Source organism: Mobula hypostoma, chromosome 2 (assembly GCF_963921235.1).
Source record: "Mobula hypostoma chromosome 2, sMobHyp1.1, whole genome shotgun sequence".
Classification (NCBI taxonomy): domain Eukaryota; kingdom Metazoa; phylum Chordata; class Chondrichthyes; order Myliobatiformes; family Myliobatidae; genus Mobula; species Mobula hypostoma.
Window position 1 is genome coordinate 192826831 of NC_086098.1, and position 24843 is coordinate 192851673.

General features: G+C 43.1%; 1 protein-coding gene across 2 annotated transcripts in view; it reads right to left on the reverse strand.

Moving 5' to 3' along the window:
• The window catches only part of kif3b (kinesin family member 3B), a 46142-nt gene extending 31870 nt beyond the window's left edge, over positions 1-14272 (reverse strand). For both annotated transcript variants that reach the window (XM_063041318.1, XM_063041317.1), the window contains exon 1: positions 14220-14272. The gene's annotated coding sequence lies outside the window, so the exon portion shown is untranslated. The remainder of the gene's footprint in view (positions 1-14219) is intronic.
• Between the last annotated feature and the right edge of the window lie 10571 nt (positions 14273-24843).

The window sequence follows — 24843 nt, forward strand, 5'->3', positions numbered from 1 at the left end:
CAGATAAAACCAAGTATCAAACATCTCAACATAAGACAGCACCTGCCCTTTTACTTTTTTCCTTCCTATCATCCAATAACCAAAACTCCTTATAGGCGAAGCACTGATTCACTTGCACTCCTAGTTCTCAATCCAACCTCCTCAACAATGTAGAAGCCAACACAGATTAAACAATCACTTTGCACAGTACCTGGTTACAGTTGTCTGTCACTTTAATTTACCATTCTACTTGCACAGGGTTCTAGATAGGTTTGTCCCAGTGATGCTGGGAAAGAATGGTAAGGTGAAGGAACCATGGTTGACAAGAGAAGTGGATAAACTAGCCAAAAGGAAGAAGGAAGAATACTTAAGGTTTACGACGCACACAGAAAATGCTGGAGGAACTCAGCAGGACAGGCAATATCTATGGAAAAGAGTACAGTTGCCGTTTTGGGCCAAGACCCTTCATCAGGAATCTTAGACCATAAGACAAAGGAGCAGAAGTCGGCCATTCGGCCCATCGAGTCTGCTCCGCCATTTTATCATGAGCTGATCCATTCTCCCATTTAGTCCCACTCCCCCACCTTCTCACCATAACGTTTGATGCCCTGGCTACTCAGATACCTATCAATCTCTGCCTTAAATACACCCAATGACTTGGCCTCCACTGCCGCCCGTGGCAACAAATTCCATAGATTCACCACCCTCTGACTAAAAAAATTTCTTCGCATTTCTGTTCTGAATGGGCGCCCTTCAATCCTTTAAGTCATGTCCTCTCGTACTAGACTCCATCATGGGAAACAACTTTGCCACATCCACTCTGTCCATGCCTTTCAACATTCGAAATGTTTCTATGAGGTCTCCCCTCATTCTTCTAAACTCCAAGGAATACAGTCCAAGAGCAGACAAACGTTCCTTATATGTTAACCCTCTCATTCCCGGAATCATTCTAGTGAATCTTCTGTGTACCCTCTCCAACGTCAGCACATCCTTTCTTAAATAAGGCGACCAAAACTGCCCAGAGTACTCCAAGTGAAGTTTCACCAGCGCCTTATAGAGCCTCAACATCACATCCTTGCTCCTATACTCTATTCTTCTAAAAATGAATGCCAACATTGCATTTGCCTTCTTCACTACTGACTCAACCTGGAGGTTAACTTTAAGGGTATCCTGTACAAGGACTCCCAAGTCCCGATGCATCTCAGAACTTTGAATTCTTACCCCATATAAATAATAGTCTCACAACACACATCAAAGTTGCTGGTGAACGCAGCAGGCCAAGCAGCATCTATAGGAAGAGGCGCAGTTGACGTTTCAGGCCGAGACCCTTCGTCAGGACTAACTGAAGGAAGAGTGAGTAAGGGATTTGAAAGCTGGAGGGGGAGGGGGAGATGCAAAATGATAGGAGAAGACAGGAGGGGGAGGGATAGAGCCGAGAGCTGGACAGGTGATAGGCAGAAGGGGATACGAGAGGATCATGGGACAGGAGGTCCGGGAAGAAAGACGGGGGGGGGGGTGACCCAGAGGATGGGCAAGAGGTATATTCAGAGGGACAGAGGGAGAAAAAGGAGAGTGAGAGAAAGAATGTGTGCATAAAAAAGAGTAACAGATGGGGTACGAGGGGGAGGTGGGGCCTAGCGAAAGTTAGAGAAGTCAATGTTCATGCCATCAGGTTGGAGGCTACCCATACGGAATATAAGGTGTTGTTCCTCCAACCTGAGTGTGGCTTCATCTTTACAGTAGAGGAGGCCGTGCATAGACATGTCAGAATGGGAATGGGATGTGGAATTAAAATGTGTGGCCACTGGGAGATCCTGCTTTCTCTGGCGGACAGAGCGTAGATGTTCAGCAAAGCGGTCTCCCAGTCTGCGTCGGGTCTCCCCAATATATAAAAGGCCACATCAGGAGCACCGGACGCAGTATATCACCCCAGTCGACTCACAGGTGAAGTGATGCCTCACCTGGAAGGACTGTTTGGGGCCCTGAATGGTGGTAAGGGAGGAAGTGTAAGGGCATGTGTAGGTAGCACTTGTTCCGCTTACACGGATAAGTGCCAGGAGGGAGATCAGTGGGGAGGGATGGGGGGGACGAATGGACAAGGGAGTTGTGTAGGGAGCTATCCCTGCGGAATGCAGAGAGAGGGGGGGAGGGAAAGATATGCTTAGTGGTGGGATCCCGTTGGAGGTGGCGGAAGTTACGGAGAATAATATGTTGGACCCGGAGGCTGGTGGGGTGGTAGGTGAGGACCAGGGGAACCCTATTCCTAGTGGGGTGGTGGGAGGATGGAGTGAGAGCAGATGTACGTGAAATGGGGGAGATGCGTTTAAGAGCAGAGTTGATAGTGGAGGAAGGGAAGCCCCTTTCTTTAAAAAATGAAGACATCTCCCTCGTCCTAGAATGAAAAGCCTCATCCTGAGAGCAGATGCGGCGGAGACGGAGGAATTGCGAGAAGGGGATGGCGTTTTTGCAAGAGACAGGGTGAGAAGAGGAATAGTCCAGATAGCTGTGAGAGTCAGTAGGCTTATAGTAGACATCAGTGGATAAGCTGTCTCCAGAGACAGAGACAGAGAGATCTAGAAAGGGGAGGGAGGTGTCGGAAATGGACCAGGTAAACTTGAGGGCAGGGTGAAAGTTGGAGGCAAAGTTAATAAAGTCAACGAGTTCTGCATGCGTGCAGGAAGCAGCGCCAATGCAGTCGTCGATGTAGCGAAGGAAAAGTGGGGGACAGATACCAGAATAGGCACGGAACATAGATTGTTCCACAAAGCCAACAAAAAGGCAGGCATAGCTAGGACCCATACGGGTGCCCATAGCTACACCTTTAGTTTGGAGGAAATGGGAGGAGCAAAAGGAGAAATTATTAAGAGTAAGGACTAATTCTGCTAGATGGAGCAGAGTGGTGGTAGAGGGGAACTGATTAGGTCTGGAATCCAAAAAGAAGCGTAGAGCTTTGAGACCTTCCTGATGGGGGATGGAAGTATATAGGGACTGGACATCCATGGTGAAAATAAAGCGGTGGGGGCCAGGGAACTTAAAATCATCGAAAAGTTTAAGAGCGTGAGAAGTGTCACGAACATAGGTCGGAAGGGATTGAACAAGGGGTGATAAAACAGTGTCGAGGTATGCAGAAACGAGTTCGGTGGGGCAGGAGCAAGCTGAGACAATAGGTCGGCCAGGACAGGCAGGTTTGTGGATCTTGGGTAGGAGGTAGAAACGGGAAGTGCGGGGTGTGGGAACTATAAGGTTGGTAGCAGTGGATGGGAGATCCCCTGAGCGGATAAAGTCGGTGATGGTGTGGGAGACAATGGCCTGGTGCTCCTTAGTGGGGTCACGATCGAGGGGTAAATAAGAGGAGGTATCCGCGAGTTGTCGCTGTGCCTCGGCAAGGTAGAGGTCAGTACGCCAGACTATAACAGCACCCCCTTTATCAGCGGGTTTAATAATAATGTTAGGATTAGTGCGGAGGGAGTGGAGAGCAGAGCGTTCCGAAGGAGTGAGGTTGGAATGGGGACAAGCTGCGGTGAAGTCGAGACGGTTGATGTCCCGTCGGCAGTTGGCAATAAAGAGATCCAGAGCAGGCAGAAGACCAGAGCGGGGTGTCCATGAAGAAGAGGAGGGTTGAAGACGGGAGAAGGGGTCATCGGTGGGGGTGGAAGAGTCCTTGCCGAAGAAGTAGGCTCGGAGACGGAGACGGCGGAAGAAAAGTTCCGCATCATGGCGAACACGGAACTCGCTGAGGTGTGCCTCAAAATAATAGTCTGCCCGTTTATTTTTTCTTCCAAAGTGCATAACCATACACTTTCCAACATTGTACTTCATTTGCCACTTCTCTGCCCATTCTTCCAGTCTATCCAAGTCTCTCTGTAGACTCTCCGTTTCCTCAGCACTACCGGCCCCTCCACCTATCTTTGTATCGTCAGCAAACTTAGCCACAAAGCCATCTATTCCATAATCCAAATCGTTGATGTACAATATAAAAAGGAGCGGCCCCAACATGGACCCCTGTGGAACACCACTGGTAACCGGCAGCCAACCAGAATAGGATCCCTTTATTCCCACTCTCTGTTTCCTGCCAATCAGCCAATGCTCTATCCACATAAGTAACTTTCCCGTAATTCCATGGGCTCTTATCTTGTTAAGTAGCCTCATGTGCAGCACCTTGTCAAAGGCCTTCTGAAAATCCAAATATACAACATCCACTGCATCTCCCTTGTCTAGCCTACTTGTAATTTCCTCAAAAAATTGTAATAGGTTTGTCAGGCAGGATTTTCCTTTAAGGAATCCATGCTGAGTTCTGCCTATCTTGTCATATGCCTCCAGGTACTCTGTAACCTCATCTTTGACAATCGACTCCAACAACTTCCCAACCACCGACGTCAAGCTAACAGGTCTGTAATTTCCTTTTTGCTTCCTTGCCCCCTTCTTAAATAGCGGAATGACATTTGCAATCTTCCAGTCCTCTGGAACCATGCCAGAATCTATCGACTTTTGAAAGATCATCGCTAATGCCTCCGCAATCTCCACAGCTACTTCCTTCAGAACACACGGGTGCATTCCATCTGGTCCAAGAGATTTATCTACCTTTAGACTATTCAGCTTCCTGAGTACTTTCTCTGTCGTAATTGTGGCTGCGTACACTCCTCTTCCCTGCCACCCTTGAGTGTCTGGTATACTGCTGATGTCTTCCTCAGTGAAGACTGATGCAAAATACTCATTCAGTTCCTCTGCCATCTCCTTATCTCCCACTACAATTTCTCCAGCATCATTTTCTATTGGTCCTATATCTACTCTCACCTGCCTTTTACTCTTTATATACTTGAAAAAGTTTTTATTATCCTCTTTGATATTATTTGCTAGCTTCCTTTCATAGTTCATCTTTTCCCTCTTAATGACTTTCTTGGTTTCCTTTTGTAAGGTTTTAAAAACTTCCCAATCCTCTGTCTTCCCACTAATTTTTGCTTCCTTGTATGCCCTCTCCTTTGCTTTAACTTTGGCTTTGACTTCTCTTGTCAGCCACGGTTGCATCCTTTTTTCACTCGAAAATTTCTTCTTTTTTGGAATATACCTGTCTTGCACATTCCTCATTTCTCGCATAAACTCCAGCCACTGCTGTTCTGCTGTCTTTCCCGCCAGTGTCCCTTTCCAGTCAACTTTGGCCAGTTCCTCTCTCACACCACTGTAATTTCCTTTACTCCACTGAAATACCGACACATCAGACTTTGGCTTCTCTTTTTCAAATTTCACAGTGAACTCAATCGTGTTATGATCACTGTCTCCTAAGAGTTCCTTCACCTCAATCTCTCTAATCACCTCCGGTTCATTACACAATACCTAATCCAGTACAGCCGATCCCCTAGTGGGCTCAACAACAAGCTGTTCTAAAAAGCCATCTCGCAGACATTCTACAAATTCTCTCTCTCATATCCAGTGCCGACCTGATTTTCCCAATCCACTCGCATGTTAAAATCCCCCACAATTATCATAACACTGCCCTTCTGACAAGCCTTTTCTATTTCCAGTTGTAATTTGTAGTCCACATCCCTGCAGCTGTTTGGAGGCCTATAGATAACTGCCATCAGGGTACCTTTTACCCCTGCTATTTCTTAGCTCAACCCATAAAGATTCTGCACCTTCCGATCCTATATCACCTCTTTCTAATGATTTAATATAATTTCTTATCAACAAAACCACGCCTCTCCCTCTGCCTACCTTCCTATCCTTCCAATACACTGTGTATCTTTGGACGTTCAGCTCCCAGAGACATGCATCCTTTAGCCAGGTCTCAGTGATGGCCACAATATCATACCTGCCAATCTGTAGCTGTATAACAAGATCATCCACCTTATTCCTTATGCTGCGTGCATTTAAGTACAACACCTTAAGACCAGTATTTGATACTTTTCGCTTTGATTTCACTGCAACTCATCCCAATGGCTACAAATTTGCCCCATCACCTGCCTGTCTTTTCTGACATCTTTACTGCTCACTATCTTGGCTCAAAACGTTGACTATACCCTTTTCCATAGATGTTACCTCAGCTGCTGAGTTTCTCCAGCATTGTGTGTGTGTTGCTTGGATTTCCAGCCTCTGCAGATTTTCTCTTGTTTGTTAAGGTTTACAAAGTAAGAATCAGACAGAGCTCCTGAGAGTTAAAAGGCAGGCAGAAAGGAACTACGAAGAGCTAGAAGGGAACATGAGAAGGCCTTGATGAGTAGGATTAAGAAAAACCCCCAAGGCATACTGCACATATGTGAGGCACAGGAGGATGACTAGAGTGAGCTTGGGACTGATCAGGGATAAAAGAGGAAACATAAGCCTGGACTCGGAGAAAGTCCTTAGTGAATACTTTGCTTCCGTATTCACCAGTGTGAGGGACCTTGATGAATGTGAGGACAGTGTAGAATATGCTACAACATGCCAATGTTAAGAACAAGGATGTGCTGGAACTTTTGAAAAACATTAGGATAGATAAGTCACACTTACAACACACTGGAGGAACTCAGCAGGTCGGGCAGCATCCATGGAAAAGATTGGTCGACGTTTCGGACTGGAACCCTTCGTCAGGACTGTAGAGGGAAGGAGCAGAGGCCCTATAAGGAAGGTGGGGGGAGGGTGGGAAGGAGGAGGCTGGTAGGTTCCAGGTGAAAAACCAGTAAGGGGAAAGATAAAGGGGTGGGGGAGGGGAAGCAGGGAGGTGATAGGCAGGAAAGGTGAAGGAGGAATAGGGGAAAACACAATGGGTAGTAGAAGGAGGCGGAACCATGAGGGAGGTGATAGGCAGTTGGGGGAGGGGCAGAGTGACATAGGGATGGAGGAAAGGAGTGGGAGGGAATTACCGGAAGTTGGAGAATTCTATGTTCATACTAACGGGCTGGAGACTACCTAGACGGTTTATGAGGTGTTGCTCCTCCAACCTGAGTTTAGCCTCATCATGCCAGCCTCTTTGTTGGTTACATGGAACAGCCTGTGCTCCAAACCTATTTTGATACTGCTCCCCAACTTTTCCTTCGGTACATTGACGACTACATTGATGCTGCTTCCTGCACCCATGCTGAGCTCGTCAATTTCATCGACTTTACTTCTAACTTCCACCCAGCCCTCAAATTCACTTGGTCTATCTCAGACACTTCTCTCCCCTTTCTCGATCTCTCGGTCTCCATCTCTGGAGACAGACTGTCCACTGACATCTTCTACAAGCCCACTGACTCTCATAACTACCTCAACTATACCTCTTCCCACCCCGCCACATGCAAAAATGCCATTCCCTCTTCTCAGTTCCTCTGTCTCTGCCGCATCTGCTCCGAGGATGAGGTTTTCCGTTCCAGGACATCTCAAATGTCCTCTTTCTTTAAGGATCGTGGTTTCCCTTCTGCTGTCATCAATGATGCCCTCACCCGCACCTCCTCCATTTCCCACACTTCGGCCCTCACCCCATCCTCCCGCCACCACAACAGGGACAGAGTTCCCCTTGTCCTCACCCACCACCCCACCAGCCTCCGGATCCAGCACATTATCCTCTGCAACTTCCACCACCTTCAACAGGACCCCACCACTAAGCACATCTTTCCCTCTCCACCCCCTCTGCTTTCCACAGGGATCAGTCCCTCTGCGACTCCCCGGTCCGCACGTCCCTCCCCACGGATCTCCCACCCGGCACTTATCCCCGTAAGCGCAAGTGCTACACCTGTCCCTACACCTCCTCTCTTGCCACCATTCAGGGCCCCAAACAGTCCTTCCAAGTGAGGCAAGACTTCACTTGTAAGTCTGTTGGGGTCATCTACTGCATCCGGTGCTCCCGGTGCGGCCTCCTCTACATCAGATTGGGGGACCACTTCGTCGAGCACTTCCGCTCCATCCGCCAAAACAGACAGGACCTCCCAGTAGCCACCCACTTCAACTCTGCTTCCCACTCCAATTCAGATATGTCCATGCATGGCCTCCTCTACTGCCATGATGAGGCTAAACTCAGGTTGAAGGAGCAACACCTCAGATACCATCTAGATCATCTCCAGCCCCTTGGTATGAACATAGAATTCTCCAACTTCCGGTAATTCCCTCCCCCTCCCTTCCTCTATCCCTATATCACTCTGCCCCCTCCCCCAGCTGCCTATCACCTCCCTCATGGTTCCGCCTCCTACTACTCATTGTGTTTTCCCCTATTCCTTCTTCACCTTTCCTGCCTATCACCTCCCTGCTTCCCCTCCCCCACCCCTTTATCTTTTCCCTTACTGGTTTTTTACCTGGAACCTACCAGCCTTCTCCTTCCCACCCTCCCCCCACCTTCTTTATAGGGCCTCTGCCCCTTCCCTCTACAGTCCTGACGAAGGATTCGGGTCCGAAACGTCGACTGATCTTCTCCACGGTTGCTGCCCGACCTGCTGAGTTCCTCCAGCGTGTTGTGAGTGTTGCTTTGACCCCAGCATCTGCAGATTATTTTGTGTTTAGGATAGATAAGTCTCTGGGGCTGGATGGAAATATACTCCAGGTCATTATGGGAAACAAAGGACAAGATTGCTGCACTTTTGGTGATGATCTTTGCATCCTCACTGGCCACAGAAGTAGCACCAGAATACTGGAGGTTGGCAAATGTTACTCTTTTGTCAAGAAAGGTAATAGAAGTAATCCTGGGAAAGTATAGACCAGAGAGTCTTACATCAATGATGGGCAGATTATTGGAGAAGGTTCTTAAAGACAAGCTTTATGAGCATTTAGAGAAGCATCATCTGACGAGGGATAATGAGAATGGTTTTGTGTGGAGCAGATAATGCTTCATGAGCCTCATTGAATTCTTCGAGATAAGGACAAGACAAATTGATGAAGGTAAAGCAATGGACATGGCGTATATGGATTTTGGTAAGACATTCAACTCGCACTGTTAACATCCTTATAGGAAGGATTTGGATGCTTTAGAGAAGGTCCAGAGATTTACCAGATGTCACCTGGATTAAAGCAAATATCTTATGAGGAAAGGTTGATTGAGCTTGGGCTTTCTTCAGTGGAGCAAAGGAGGATGACAGATGAATTGACAGAGGTGTGTAAGATGATAAGAGGCATAGAACTAGTGGTCAGCCAGTGCCCCTTTCGCAGAGTGGAAGTGGCTAATACAAGAGGTCATAATTTATTTTTTTTTTAATTTTATTTTTATTTGGATAAGGAATTCACAATTATCATGTACTTTTTTCACACATATAACCTTAAGGTGACTGGAGGAAAGTAAGTATAAGGGGATGTCTGAAGTATTTTTTTACACTGTAAGTGTGTGGAATGCACTGTCAGGGGTTGTAATAGAGATAAACACATTAAGGACATTTAAGGGTCTCTGAGATAGGCACATGGATGAAAGAAAATTGGAGAGCTATGTGGGAGAGAAATGTTAGATTGATCTTAGAGCAGGATAAAAGCTCGGAATATCTTCATGGGCTGACGGGTCTGTACTGTACCTCAACACATTTCTCTATGTAACGCCCTGGTTAAGATTTTACTGCTAATGTTGTAGGGTATTTCATTCAATGACTTTCTGTAAAAGCAGTGTGTTCTGCTGGCAGTGTTTGGGTTAATGGTAAAGATAAGGGGCTGTGAGGTTTTGTGACAGACACTAAGGTGGGTCGAGGTCTTACCAGTGGGAGATGGAAAGAGAAGAAGCTCAAGAGAACCGGGCATAGTTTTCGATCCCATGGGAATACACAATACAATGGAGTCCAAGAGGGGAATTCCTACCAGTGATCGGTGAATAGGAGATGGTGCCGTGAGTACATGAGACACATCAGCTTTTGGAAAATTTTTGATCCAACCTGTGCACATTTGACTGTTTTAATTATGATGGGCCTTTTAGTTTTCTTCTTTCTTTACTAATGGTTTAATTGTGACTGCATGGGGGCAGTAGTTACACAGTATTCACAGATTGGGGTTCAACTGGGCGAGACATCCCAACTTCCCAGTTTTGGTGGGACCCATGTCATATCAACCCTAGACATACAGAGTCTGAGAAAGGTGGTTTTCCCACCGCTGAGTCTGGTGGCTGTTAGAGAGGAACCAACAAGTCACATCTCTGCAGGCGCCCAGTAAAAAGGGGTTTCATCTATATTAAAGAAAGACCCAACATAAGGTTGAGGAACAATACCTCATCTTCTGCCCGGGTACACTGCAGCTTTCAGAATCCAAATACATTCTTTAACTTAGGGTAATTTGCTCTTTCTGTCCAGATCAGAACTGGCCATTTTGAGTCATTTTGGCTCAGTTTTTCTTATTAAATTTGTACAGTCTGCCATGCTAGGTATGTCTCATAGCCTCACAAATTGTAAGAGATTATAAAAACAAGAAATATCAGAACCTGCTAAAAATATCTTTATCCAAAATAGAAGGAAATGCTGTACTTGACCTCTCGGGATGGCTGTGGAGTTCAGGGATTGAGTATTTTGAAGACTGAGATCAAGAGCAGCACTGGGGTGAAAAATCAACCATCATCATTTTGAAGGGAGGAGCAGCCACAAGAACTTACATTTCTTATGTTCTTGTATAAAGTGAAGAATGGGATGGTATCTTCTCCTATTCTTAAACTTAATTTAAATGTTTCAGCAGTAAATAAACATTCAAGACATATTCAAGCAGAACTCAACATATACTTCAGAATACATTTCTACCATCCACATGACATTGAATCATGTTTCAAGATTCAAGATTGTTTAATGTCATTTCCATTACACAAGTGTAAAGGCAAACAAAATAATTGTTAGTCCAGATCTGAGGCAGCACAAAAAAAAACACAAGATAAAGAACACAATAAATATAAATACTTAAGATAGCCTATATACATAGATAGATTGTATGTGCACAAGGCACAGGAGAGTCTGCACATAAAGTGACTGATGGGAAATGATAAAAGTAGCGGTGGTGGGGGTAGTGGGTCGAGCCTTACTGCTTAGGGAAAGTAACTGATTTTGAACCTGATGGTTCTGGCCTGAATGTCAAGTAGCTTCCGGCTTGATGGGAATGGGACACAGTCCATGAGCAGGGTGGGTAGGATCCTTCATGATATTACTGGCCCTTTTGCTATGCCTTTATGTAATTATGTATTTACAGATTGAAGAAATTAAACCCGAGCTATTATATTTCTTTAAATTAAATTGCTCAAGCCATCTCAGAAAATAATTTCTAGTCATAAATAAGGGTGGAAGAAAAGCTAAAAGGACAGACTAAAATGTACAAAACATCGGAACATCCAGACCCAAATTATGGTGCAGTGAACAAGAGATAATAAAGAAAACAGATCAGATTATAAACGTATCCAGCATCTCAAATATACTGTATTCACAAGGGACAGGAATTTACTCAATAAATACCCCGAAATCTGCAAAATACAAATTCAATAGAAATGGACTCTGTGGATTTTGTGCTTATATTGCCGATTGCTACAGAAACAACTACAGATAATCCCCATGTTATGGGAGGACATTTCTGTTGGGAGTGTAAAGAACGGGTTTACCTATCATGATTTTTGATAAAGCAAAGCCCTTCTTTGCACCTCCAACACACTGCTCTCCCATTTCTTCTGTGCATGCAATGAGAAACAGCATTCAAGCAAACATGTATTTATTTTTTCCCCAGATAAATTCAGTGAGAGTGAGTTTTATTCTATACAACAAACCTTTTGGGTAGTAATTTCTGAGTTCTCCAAGGCTGAATTTATATTACTCAAAAATCCCTATCACAGGGATTGCTGTTCCAAGTTATTAAAATGGAAGTGAGAATTTGGTGTCTACTTGCTTTGTTGCACCAATCAGAAGGTTAACAATAAACTCTTATTTTCACTGTATAGAATTAGAATTGTAAAGCCTTTTTTATTGAGTTTCTAAATATTTTCTTTATTGAAGTCCTGTGGCTTCCAGTTAATTAGGCCATCATTTAATCAGGGCAACCATTTATTTGGGACAATTCTTAAAGAACAAAAATTGAGAAAATGGATGTGATTCCTTTCATTTATTTGGGACACACTGTCACTTAACTAGGACAGAAGCTTTTGGGCAAACAGTTTTCAACTGATGTCAGTTGTATGCAATTGTATGGCCATTAGATACTACACTGTGCTTAGAGTGAACAGTTTTGAAATAGCATCAGTTGCGTGTGTTTCTGTTCAAAAAAGTGATTTTTGTTGTTGATAGTTGCCAGGAAATTAGCAGTAAAACAATTCAGAACTGTTTTGCTCACTGCGGTTTCAATGATGGAGGCATGGGGATGCCAGAAATAAAAATAAAACAATTCCACTACTTCAACAAGTTAGGAACAATGAAGAATTTTGACCGTATTGACAATCACCTTGACTGTTACAATGAAAATGAAGATTTGGAGGATGCAGTAATTGAAAACAATGTATGAAGGCAGTCCATTATCTGCTCTAGGTGTCTGCACTGATTTTGTTCATTTACAGTCAATCAAAAGAACATAGCAGCAGACACTGGATGAATTCCTCTGTTGATAACTATTAGGATACAAATACATGGCTTTATGGTACAGTAGTATTAATAACAGTATTCTAATTTGTTCTGCATTTCATTTAAATGCACAATTTGTTACTCAGTTAAATGGTAGTTTGCCTTTTTCTATACCTTAACTATTTCCATGAAAGTTTGTCTATTTGGGGCAACCACTTAATTGGGCCAAAATGTACTGGTCCCAGTGTCCAATTTACCAGAATCCATTGTACATTAAGTAAATTGAATAGGTTACACTTAATAGCATGATATAGTGTCTTTATTAACATGGCTGCTATTCTTCAGAACACGAAATGGGTGCAATGGTTTGCACAGTAGAAATACATGTATACAAGTTTTTGCTGTTGCAAATTTTAATTCATTGCTCATGCTACCCTTAAAATTGTAACAAAGAACCTAACCAAAATCCTACAAAATAGTTTTGATAACACAATATAATGTACACACAACAAACCATTCAGTTGATCTCATTATGACTAAGACAAACTCAGCAACAAAAGAAAGACATTCACTTGCATCAGCGTCAGGTGAAATTGGTTGAGATTCACTTTCAGTATTGAAAAGTGTAATTGACAAGTACACCATATTTGATATCCAGTTGGTGAATGTCTTTTAGTGAGCTATGAATCTAGCTTCACATTGCTCTGGAAATACATAAAGCACTCAATCAAGTTGTGACATACATTATCACCAAAGTCATACACTGGCAGATATGACTTGTAAAAAAAAAAGGTCACTTTTGTTCCCTACAGGAATAGCTGCATTGATTGTAGAACACTATAAGTACCCATTTCCCAATTCCCTCATGGCTTAATCTCACTTAAAAATTAAACCACAATTTAAATCAATTATTCACTATGTAGGAGAATTAAACTCGTGACAAACCAACTGATTTTGCTTCTGGAGTATTAAGCATCCATACACAATGCCCAAGTGCCGGAGGTCCTTCAAGTTATTTAAATATCACCATGATATACTTAATAACATAAACATACTAGTTGTAAACTAAAGAAATAGGTGTTGATTCAAAAAATATTCTAAGCAAGAGTCTAGACTCAGAGACCGACTAACTAAAATGGGGGCAGAAAAAGACACACCATTCCCAAGTCTCTCCAACTCCCATTTTTTCAACACTTCAAACCTAATTACTTACTGTTTCTTCTTTCCCTAACCAACAATGAAAACAATTTCCTCATTAGTTTCCAATTACCCCACTAACCATCAACAAAACCGCGAGCAAAAATAAAGTCATCTTCAGCCAGCCTCAGTCCTCTATCACTCTCCCTCTTGTCACGCATTTCACTATCACTCCTGCGCTGCTCCGACACCTACAATCTCCTTCTCTCTTCATTGTCCATTCCTGGGTCAGGATCTCAGGTGGTGTCTCTCCCCTAGCACCAATCCCAAGCGTAACCGCCCTCATTCCATTTTCTGACCCGCGATCACCGCCAGACCAACCCAATCCCGAGTCGCCTTCGCTCCCAGACATGGTTGGAGCCCCCTTCACCACTACTCTACCCACTGAGGGCGGGCCTGCAGTGGGCGCCGACCACTGCCCGCGTCCACCTGAGCTCTCCATCATCAGCGGCCTAGCAACGGCAAAACAAGGCGTTCGACCAGCCAACGGGAGCCGCCACCAGCCACTCACACAACAGCCGCTGCAACCGCCCGGGTTACTGAAACCTTTGCAGCTCAACGGGACACTGCACCGACCGAGAAAGAAGGCAGAATACAGCGTATCTGTCGCTCTACCTGTTCCCTCAAATGCGGTCAGCCATTAGCGCAGGAAACACGGGGCTGGCAACACTGGCCCGGATGAGAAGCAAAGTCCGGAGCTGGAACAGAATCGGAGGTAAACTAAGGATAGGATTCTAACTGGGACTGGAACTGGAGTAGATCGCCGGCGTGTAAAGCCATCCAATCAAATTCTCTTGTGTCAAAAGCAAACAACTCCTTGTTTTAGAGAGGAAAAGCGTTTCATAAGATGAAGCGAAAATGTCTTTGTAAAGGCCCCCACTTGTAGAAGTGCTGGAAATAAACAAAGAAGAAGGGCTTAGGTAGGTAGATAGCGAGAAACTATCCTCCCAACAGAGGTCTCTATAATAAGAGGGCACAAGTTTAAGATAAAAGGTATACAATTTAGAGGAGATTTGAGGAAGACAGTTTTAACCAGACCAACAGACACAAAATACTGTAGAAACTCAGCATGTTTCTTCTTGCAAATTTTTACAGATGTACTGCATCACTGTCTGGTACGGTGGGAGTGTGCCGTGAGTGAGGCTACTGCACAGGGTCGAAGTAAGCTGCAGTGCTTACGACTTAGTCAGCTCCATCATGCCCACTAACCTCCGTTGTATTCAGGACATCTTCAAGGAGTGATGCTTCAAAAAGGTGGCATCCATCTGCGCCACCATGTTATGCCTTTTTCGATCAGGAAGAAGGTACAGAAGCCTGAAGGTACACACTCAACGATTCAGGAAGAGCTTCTTTCCCTCTGCCAACTGATTTCTGAATGGACATTGAGCCTATGGACACTACCTCACTACTTTTTTATTACTATTTTTGCACTACTTATTTAATCTAACTATTTAATATATATATACTTACTGGAATTCATGTTTTTGTCTATTAATTGTGTATTGCATTGTACTGCTACTACAAAGACAACAAATTTCACACCATATGCTGCTGATATTAAACCCAATTCTGATTCAGACAACATCTATGGAGGAGAATAAACAGTCAACGCTTCTGGCTGAGACCCTTCATTAGCAGTTTGCTCAAGATTTCCAGCATTTGCAGAATCCCTTGTGTCTCAATTTTATCCAGAGGGTAGCTGAACTCACTACCTGAGGAATTGGTGGAAACAGAGTATTTAGATGGATACTAGAAACACCATACTGAGGGCATGAAGATGGAATGAATACAGACAGGCATTTGAGGGCCAGCATCAATAGATTTCATTGAAGGTCCTGTTTCCATATTGTGTGGCTGTATGACAGGTCAGTTTACAGCACAGCCAGCATCAATGAAGGGAGAGCCAGTGTTATGCTTACCCATCAAGAACAAAATATAATAATTATAAATTGAGAAAAAAACAAAAAAAATAAAACTTAAGTGACTTTTTCTCCACTTAGTAAAATATTGTTTTAAATGTGCCGCTTTCTAAAAATAAAACAAGAAACAGGCTACCTTTAAGTCATAGAGTTACTGTGTTCTACAGTACAGAAATGGGCCGCTTGGCCTACCACGTCCTTACTCATCATTTTGCCCACAAAACCTGATCAAACTTTCAATATACTTTGTTATTCAGGGATCCTTATCTTGTCATCTTTGCTTTTCACATGGTGGCCCTGAGGAGAATCAGAGATAATCCAGGAAACTATAGATGGGTGAATGCCTCGTCAGTGATAAGGAAGTTACTGGAGAGAACTTTATGAGCATTTGGAAAACCATCGCTAAAGTCAACGTAGGTCCCTTGGAAGACAAGAAGGGAAAATTGATATTGGGTGATAAGGAATATGCATTCAACACCATCCGCCCTGCTCTGCTGGGGGAGAAGCTGACAGCGATGCAGGTGGATGCTTTCCTGGTGTCATGGATTCTTGATTACCTGACTGGCAGACCACAGTACGTGTGCTTGCAACACTGTGCGTCCGACAGAGTGATTAGCAGCACTGGGGCTCCACAGAGGACTGTCTTCTCTCCCTTTCTCTTCACCATTTATACCTCGGACTTCAACTACTGCACAGAGTCTTGTCATCTTCAGAAGTTTTCTGATGACTCTGCCATAGTTGGATGCATCAGCAAGGGAGATGAGGCTCAGTACAGGGCTACGGTAGGAAACTTTGTCACATGGTGTAAGCAGAATTATCTGCAGCTTAATGTGAAAAAGACTAAGGAGCTGGTGGTAAACCTGAGGAGAGCTAAGGTACCGGTGACCCCTGTTTCCATCTAGGGGGTCAGTGTGGACATGGTGGAGGATTACAAATACCTGGGGATATGAATTGACAATAAACTGGACTGGTCAAAGAACACTGAGGCTGTCTACAAGAAGGGTCAGAGCCGTCTCTATTTCCTAAGGAGACTGAGGTCCTTTAACATCTGCCGGATGATGCTGAGGATGTTCTACGAGTCTATGGTAGCCAGTGCGATCATGTTTGCTGTTGTGTGCTGGGGCAGCAGGCTGAGGGTAGCAGACATCAACAGAATTGACAAACTCATTTGTAAGGCCAGCGATGTTGTGGGGATGGAACTGGACTCTCTGACGGTGGTGTCCAAGTTGCATGCCATCTTGGACAATGTCTCCCATCCACTACATAATGTACTGGTTGGGGACAGGAGTACTTTCAGCCAGAGACTCATTCCACCGAGATGCAACACAGAGCGTCATAGGAAGTCATTCCTGCCTGTGGCCATCAAACTTTACAACTCCTCCCTTGGAAGATCAGACACCCTGAGCCAATAGGCTGGTCCTGGACTTATTTCCCGGCATAATTTATATATTACTATTTAATTATTTATGGTTTTATTACTATTTAATTATTTATGGTGCGACTGTAATGAAAACCAATTTCCCCCGGGATCAATGAAGTATGACTATGAATATGACTATGACTATGAAATGACTGAGGCATTGAATGAATATTTTGTGTCAGTCTTCACGGTGGAGGACATGTCTAATATGCCAAAGAAGGATGTTATGGATGAAATGGGAGGTGAGGACCTTGATAAAATCATTATCACTAAAGAGTTAGTGATGAGCAAACTAGAGGGCCTGAAGGTACATAAGTCCCCTGGTCCTGATGGGATGCATCCCAGGGTGCTGAAGGAATTGGTGGAGGTTGTAGCAGACACGCTGGTAAAATTCTCTAGACTCTGGGCAGGTCCTGGCGGATTGGAAGACAGCAAATGTCACGCCACTTTTTTAAAAAGTATGTAGGCAAAAGATGGGCAACTATAGGCCAGTTAGCTGTAGTCGGGAAAATGCTTGAAGCTGTTATTAAGGAAGAAATAGCGAAACATTTAGAAAGGAGTGGTTCCATTAGACAGACGCAGCATGGATTCAGAAAGGGCAGGTCCTGTTTGACAAACTTACTGGAGTTCTTTGAGGACATAATGAGTGCAGTGGATAGAGGGGAACAGGTGGATGTCATATACTTGGATTCCCAGAAAGCGTTCGATAAGGTGCCACATAAGAGACTTATAAATAAGATACGGATGCATGGAGTTGGAGGAAGTGTATTGGCATGGATAGTGGATTGGTTAACCGATAGAAGGCAGAGAGTTGGTATAAATGGGTATTTCTCCGGTTGGTGGTCAGTGGTGAGTGGGGTGCTGCAGGGGTCGGTGCGGGGCCTGCAGCTGTTTACTATTTACATTGATGATTTGGAAGAGGGGACTGAGTGTAGCGTAGCAAAATTTGCTGATGATACTACACTGAGCAGAAAAACAAATTGTACAAAGGATGTGGAGAGTCTGCAGAGGGATATAGATAGGTTAAGTGAGTGGGCCAAGGTCTGGCAGATGGAACACAACATTGGTAAATGCGTGATAATCCACTTTGGAAGGAATAATAGAAAAGCAGCTTATTATTTTAAATGGTGAAAGATTGTAGCATGCTGTTGAGCAGTGGGATTTGGGAGTGCTTGCTCATGAGTTGCAAAATGTTGGCTTGCAGGTACACCAGGTTATTAAGAAGGTAAACAGAATGTTGGCCTTCATTGCTAGAGGGATTGAATTCAAGAGCAGGAAAGTCATGCTGCAACTATACAGGGTACTGTTGAGGCCGCACCTGGGGTACTGTGTGCAGTTCTGGTCTCCGTATTTGAGGAAGGATATACTGGCTTTGGAGGCAGTGCAGAGGAGGTTCACCAGGTTGATTCCAGGGATGAAGGGGTTAACCTGTGAGGCGAGATTGAGTCACCTGGGACTATACTCTCTGGAGTTCAGAAGAATGAGAGGGGATCTTATAGAAACATACAAAATTTTGGAAGATAGAAGTAGGAAAGTTGTTTCCATTGGTAGGTGAGACTAGAACTAGGGGACATTGCCTCAATATTCGGGGAGAAGATTTAGGACAGAAATAAGGAAAAACTGTTTTTTCCCAGACAGTGGTGAATCTGTGGAATTCTCTGCCCAGGGAAGCAGTTGAGGTTTCCTCACTAAATATATTTAAGAAACAGTTAGATAGGTTTTTACATAGTAAGGGTTATGGGGAAAAGGCAGGTAGATGGAGCTGAGTTTATGGACAGATCAGCCATGATCTTATTGAACGGTGGGGCAGGCTCGATGGGCTGGATGGCCTACTCCTGCTCCTATTTCTTATGTTCTTATGTTCTTAATTAAGGAGAGCCAGCATAGCTTTGTGTGGCGCAAAAGTCTTGTCTTGTCGAAGTGACGAGGGTGATTGATGAAGGTAGAGCTGTGGATGTTGCTTGCATGAATTTTGTAAGGTGTTTGACAAGGTCCCTCATGGTACTCATCTAGAAGATTAAGATGCATGGGATCTGTATAAATTGGCCATTTGAATTCAGAACTGGCTGCCCCATAAAAATGTAGATGGGTGAGTTAGTAAGTTTGCAGATGATATGAAGATTGGTGATGTTGCACATAACATAGAAGACAGATAAATAATACAATGGGTTATAGATCAGTTGCAGATATGGGCAGAGAAATGGCAGATAACAGTTTAACCCGCCCAAATGTGAGGTGTTGCACCTTGGTAGGTTAAATGTAAAGAGACAGTATACTGTTAAGGGCATGACCCTTAGCGGTGTTGATGAGCAGGGGGATCTTGGAGTCCAAGTTCATAAATCCCTGAAAGTGGCTAGGAAGTCATACAGCATGCTTGCCTTTATTAATTGAGGCATTGATGTCTAAGGTCAGGAAGTTATGCTGCAGCTTTAAAAAATTCTAGTTAGGCCACATCTGCAGTATTGCTTTCAATTTTGGTCCCTCTCATCCCCCAGTTATAGGGAGGATGTCAAGACATTGGCGAGAGTGCAGATGGGATTTACCAGGATGTAGCTTGGATTAGAGAACACGTGCTATAACAAGAGGTTGGACAAATTTTGGTTCTTTTCTTTGGAGTGGCAGAGGCTGAGGGGAGAGCTGATAACTTTATAAGATTATGAGAGACACAGACAGACTAGACAGACAGTATATTTTTCCCAGGGTTGAAAAGTCAAGTACCAGAAGGCATGCATTTAAGATGACAAGGGGTAATTTCAAGGGAGGTGTAAGGGGCAGATTTTTTACAGAGATGGTGGAGGATGCCTAGGGTGGTGGAACAGGCAGAAACAATAAAGTTCAAAGTGAAATTTATTATCAGAGTACAGACATGTCACCACTTGTGACCTTGAGATTCTTTTCCTGTGGGCATACTTAACAAATCTATAGAACAGTAACTGTAAACTGTAAGCAAACTGTGCAAATGCAGATATAAATTTATAACAATAAATAATGAGCATGAAATAGCATTATAACATCCATCAATATAACAATAAAATATAGTCCTTAAATGGGTGTAGCTATCTCCTTTTGTTCAAGAGCCTGATGGTTGAGGGATAGGAACTGTTCTTGAACCTGGCGGTGTGAGTCCTGAGAAACTTATAACTTGCACCTGATGGCTGCAGTGAGAAAAGAGCATGGCCTGGGTGGGAGGATCTTTGATGATGGATGGTGCTTTTCTACAGTAACGTTTCATGTCAATGTGCTCAATGGTTGTGAGGGTTTTACCTGTGATGATCTGGGCCGAATCCATTACCTTTTGTAGGATATTCCACTCAAAGGTATTGGTGTTCCCATATCATGCTGTAATATAGCCAGTCAGCACACTTTCCACCACACTCTATAGAAGTTTGCCACGGTTCCTGATGATTTGCCAGACCTACACAGACTCCTGAGGAAGTCGTGCTTTCTTCGCAATCGTACTTGTATGGTGGGTCCAGGACAGATCTCTGAGATAGTGACACCCAGTAATTTAATATTACTGACCCTCTCCACCTCTAATCCTCCGATGATTACTGGCTTATAAACCTATGGTTTCCCTCTCCTGAAGTCTACAATCAGTTCCTTGGTCTCATTGACATTGAGTGAGAGGTTGTTATTGTTACACCACTCAGCCAAGTTTTCAGTCTCCCTCCTGTATGCTGATTCATCACCCGCTTTAATACAATCCACAAGAGTGGTGACATCAGCAGACGTGTATATGGTGTGGGAGCTGTACATGGCCACACAGTCATAGGTGTAAAGTGAGTAAAGAAGGGGGCTAAGTACACATCCCTGTAGTGCTCCTGTGCTGATGGAGATTGTGGAGGAGATAATTTTGCCAATCCAAACTGACTGGAGTCTACAAGTGAGGAAATCATTAGGAACTTTTAAGAGATGTTTAGATGGACATATGAATGAAAGGAGAATGGAAGAATATGTACATTGTGTAGGCAGAAGAGATTGGTTTAGTTTGTCATTTGATTACAAATCTTATTGGTTCGGCAGAACATTGTGGGTCGAAGGGCCTGTACTGTTCTAATATATTTCCACTACCCATTTCCATGGGTAAAAGGAAGATTCATTCTTGTGATATGCAAAATGGTTGAGCTGAAACTTGGACCATAACTTCCTCAGGAAAAGTTTGTGCACAATATGCCTAGGTAGATCTCAAAGTGTAAACTCAGCAGCATTTAATAAATTAGTAGCAATGATCATGACTTAGTTGCAAACTCCTTTCATTTTAACTTAACCATATTTAGAGAAGTCATTTTGTTTCCAGTGCCTTCCATCCTTAACTTCAACAATGTGAGTGGAACTCATGAACTTGTTTGTCACAAACAATTTCACTATCAAATCAACCGCTCCTACTTTTCTTTCTTTCCCTTCCCCATGGCTTCAAAGGCACTTCATGCATCTTTCATGCCTGGACCTCAACTTGTATCCTTCTCTAGTTTCTTTCCAGTCTCCCCTCATCCTTCTTAGAATTGCTCACATCATTGAGTGTCAGCTTCAGCTTACTTGACCCTAAATTACTGACTACTCAATCTCCCTACCTGGCGTTTGTCACTTCCTATTATTAACAGATCTTCTTTTTCTCTCTGATTCAGTCTTCTCTCTTTCAAGAATGCTGTCATCACCCCTCATATCAAACAACGTCTAATCCCTCTGTTTTTGTAAGTACAGCCCGTTTCCAAGCTCCCTCTCTTGAAATGTTGTCACACCTCAATTCTCTCCTTTGAACTCTATTTTGATTCAAACAACAAACATTCAGCAGATCAGGTAGCATCTGTGAAAAGCGTACAGAGCTAACATTTCAGGTTGAAAATGTTTCATCAGAACCTTCATTGCACATTTAAATTCCTTTATTCAGATTCTTTTTTCACCACAATAACAATGGAACTTGCCTTAAAAAGTCCCACATCAAATTATTTGAGCATTATAAAAATAACCTATTTTTCATTATCCTTCTTAGTCTGTCTGCAGCTTTTGTCCATTTCCAAGACTTCTCCATTGTTTTTGAGCTGTGAGACCATATTCTATTCTTAGATAACTGGTCAAAGTCTGAAAATCATTTGCAACTGCTTCTGTTCTTACTCCTACACAATTATATTTTGCACTGTCCTTTTCCCTGGCTCCACATTCAAATCAACAAAAGGGAATATTTTTAATTCCTTCCTTTTTTGTTTGGCATTTGCCAAAATCATCCCAAAACATTGTATCATTTCCCACTTGTATATGGGTATCCAAATCTACCTCATTGTTTGACCATCCCAACTTGTTAGCCCATTTCATTGAGATCCAACTCTGAATAAGCAGAAATCTCTTCCAACGAACTATTGTGAAGCTGGTTGGGCAGTGGCTAATAGAGGGTCTGTGTCTCTTTTTATATTCAAGCCAAGACTCCAAGTCCTATATGCCTTGGTAAAGGCATTCTGGATACATTGGAAGTACTGTGATGGTCATAGCAGCGATGCTAACTTTGCTCTTGGCCTTGAACCAGTTGAGGTTGAAGAGCCCGCTGTCCAATCTATACACAATAGGGGTTCCCTGTTGTGGGTCTTAGCACACAAAGCTGTTGTTTTCAATTTCTAGCACTGACACCATACAACCTCTACTGACTCTATTCCTCCCCCTCACAAATGTCTGAAGCAAAACATCAGTTCTGGCAACCTTGGAATCATATTCCATCCAAGTATGAGTTTCAGGACTAATATCTAAAACATTAGGATGTTATAATTTTCTACTTCTGAATCACTGTCAAACATCACGCCTGTCTTAACTCATCTGTTGCTGAACCCAGGATCTATATCTCTTTCTAATACACTCCTTCATTTTACTCTCTTTCAATGAGAGACTATGTAACACCCTGTTGGCCATATCTTAATACATCAAATCCATGTATTCATTTGCCCTCTGCTCTCTGACCTCCTCTAGCTCCTAGTTAAGCCACTTTTTGAAAATTCTTATTTTTGTTTTCAGATGTTTCCATGGTCTCACACATCTCTCTTTTCATTATTTCTTTGAGTCTAACAACTCTGAGGTACCTGCATTCCACTAGTTCTAGCCTTTCCCTGTTGGCAGCCACATCAAAACCCTAAGCTCTGTCATCCCCTTCTAAAGCTCTTTCACATCAACTTCTTTTACCACCTTTCAGATTCTCCTTCGAAATCACTTCATTAACCAGGCTTCCGGTCATTTGGCATAAAATTTCAGCACATAATTCCATGTAATTTCTTGTTTTGTAACATCTTGGAAGGGCTTTCCATATTAAAAATACTACATAAGTAGATATTTTTGTTTTCTCTCATCAGTCATAACATAGAGCTATTCTTCCAGTTAATGGCATTGGGGCATTCCTAATGTTCTTGGTTGAATATATAACTAAATTAATCTTACCTTCCTGACATCAGATCAAGAGGTCAGAACATCAATTTTATCACTGACAACATTAATAAAATGTTAATTAGCTTTCTTCATTTTTTTTCTTTTTGAGTTACCCTACACTTGTTTGCTCATATCTGTTCCGCATACAGGTGGTTCTCTGGTTAGTGGAAGTGACTGCCTTGACAATAATATTGATTAGGCTTCCATACGTCCTGTCAACACATTATGTACTGTACCTGAGCACTCTGGTTAATCCTTACAAATATCCTATGCAGAAGGTTGCTAGGTTCACTGGCAAACATCTACAAAAGGCTCTGCATTCCAGTGTGGATTAGTTGAGCTTCATAAAACACCTGCAATAATATAGCCCAAATCTTTTCAAACAAATGGTTTTCAAACATGCCACCTTATATTTCAAATTATTCACTGTGTTAATTAATTAACCAAACAATAGAAATATCCTCTTAATACTTATTCTTAGAAACCATTATGGAAATACGAATTTTTCTATTTGTTCCTTAATTTTTGCCTGCCTGACAGTAAAAATTTGTAACCTAATTGGAAGTTCACAGAAGAAATCACTTATGAATTATTAATCCCAGACAGATAGAGAGAATTTGTAGAGTATTTGTGCTTTCTATGTCCTTAGAATATCCCAAAGCATTGAACAGCCAATTAAGTACTTAAAAAAATAATTTACTGTTCTAAAGTGTAGAAGCAGGCCAGTCTGAAAAAAAATCACTAAGCAACTACCATCAACAATCACTTGCAATACTAGAGGAAAGAACACACTGGACCACTGTTACACCACCATCAAGAAAGCCTACTGTGCTATTCCACACCCTCACTTCTGGAAGTCCCTGAGTATTCCCTGAGTATAGGCAGAGACTGAAGACTGCAGCACCAAAAAGGTGTGGACAAGAGAACCACAGGAGTGCTTTCAGGACTGCTTTGAGTCAGTGGGCTGGACCGTATTCAGGAATTCAGCTTCGAATCTGGATGAGTATGCTGCAGTTGTTACTGTCTTTATTAAAACCTGTGTGGATGAGTGTGTGCCTACAAAGACTTACTGTGCACTCCCAAACCAAAAGCCGTGGATGAACCAGGAGGTACATCATCTCTGAAGGCTAGATCTGTGGCATTTAAGTCTGGCGACCCAGGTCTGTATCAGAAATATCTGACCCAGGTATGATTTGCGGAAGATTATTTCAAGGGTGAAGGAACAATTTTGAACAAGGTTGGAGGTGACATTGGATGTATGACAACTCTGGCAGGGTTTGAAAGACATTACTTCCTACAAAATGAAACCCAATAGCATGAATGGCAGCGATGCTTCACTACCAGATGATTGGTATGTGGAATAGAACACCTTCTATGCCCGCTTTGAAAGGGAGAATATAATTACAGCTGTGAAAATCCCTGCTGCACCCAGTGACTGAGACGCTGATGTTAGGCTGTCTTTAAAGAGAGTGAACCCTCACAAGGCGGAAGGTCCCGA